Source organism: Mastomys coucha, unplaced genomic scaffold (genome assembly GCF_008632895.1).
Source record: "Mastomys coucha isolate ucsf_1 unplaced genomic scaffold, UCSF_Mcou_1 pScaffold1, whole genome shotgun sequence".
NCBI lineage: Eukaryota > Metazoa > Chordata > Mammalia > Rodentia > Muridae > Mastomys > Mastomys coucha.
The window spans coordinates 59073880-59074999 of record NW_022196891.1 but is presented as its reverse complement, the minus strand read 5'-3'; the positions used below and the strand labels follow the sequence as shown (position 1 = coordinate 59074999).

At 49.5% G+C, this 1120-nt stretch overlaps 1 pseudogene across 1 annotated transcript; it reads right to left on the bottom strand.

Moving 5' to 3' along the window:
- Positions 1–2: 2 nt before the first annotated feature.
- On the bottom strand, positions 3–1114 carry LOC116096738 (annotated as a pseudogene). Its single transcript, XR_004121088.1, has one exon. The product of XR_004121088.1 is annotated as a stress-induced-phosphoprotein 1 pseudogene (transcript).
- Between the last annotated feature and the right edge of the window lie 6 nt (positions 1115–1120).

The window sequence follows — 1120 nt, the reverse complement described above, 5'->3', positions numbered from 1 at the left end:
CTCAGAGCCTGGGGGTCCTTTTGCATCTGCTCCAGGATGAGCCTCATGGCTGGGTCACTCATTATCTGCTGCACCTCAGGGTCAGCCATGGCCCGCCGTTTCACATCCTCAGGGCTATCATGTCTGTTGTACTGTGCCATCATACAGCGCTGGTAACCATCTGCTGCTTCCTTACAGCTGGAGTCCAGGTCTAACGCTTTTTGGTACACATCCATGGCTTTTGTGTAGTCCTTCATGGCTTCCAGAGCAGCTGCTTTCCGTGTATAACCCTTGATGAAGGTGGGCTCTAGCTGGATGCACTCCTCACAGTCCTTGAGTGCCAACTGAAACTCCAGGAGCTTGGTGTAGCAGGCAGCTCGGTTGCTGTACAGTTTGGCATCTCTTGGGTTCCTTTTAATGGCTTCTGTATAGTGCTTCATGGCCTGGGGGTAGTCACCTTTCTGGAAGCATTCATTGCCCTTGTTCTTCTCCTCCAAAGCTAAGTCAGGGTTGATATAAGCCAGTCGCTCTTGTTCCTTCAGAATTTTCACTGCCTGCTGGCACTTCTTGAGCACATCTGGAGTTCGGTGTTCTGCCAGAGACTTATTATAGAAATGGATAGCATCCTTGTAACTTTCTTCTTTGAAATAGGAATTGCCAATTCGGGCATAAGCTTTGGCGATCTGCCTGTAGTCCTCTCGGTTCTCTCTGCCCACTTCAGTGGCCTTTTCACAGAGCTCCCGGCATTTGTTATAGTCGCCCTTCTCAAAGTGCACAGCTGCTTGATTAGTTATGTAAGTCATATTAGTAGGGTCCAGTTCCTTGGCCCTGTCATAATGCTTCAGGGCCTTGTCAAAATCTTTCTTCTTGTAGGCATCATTTCCCAACTCCTTTTCTTTCAATGCCTGTTTCTTATTCTCTGGAAGATCTTCTTCCATTGGTTCTGGCTTGGCCTCCTTTTTGGGAGGTGGTGGGGGTGGAGGTGTTGCTGCTTCTTCCTCTTCATCCATGCTGCCCAGATCAACCCCAAGGAGGACACTGAGAGTAGTCATGACCTGGGGATCCTGTAGTTTCGTGCCCAGGTCTGAAGGCTTGTTCTGTAGCTGTTCTATGAGTTCCCTGTAGGTGGGGTCACTGAGCA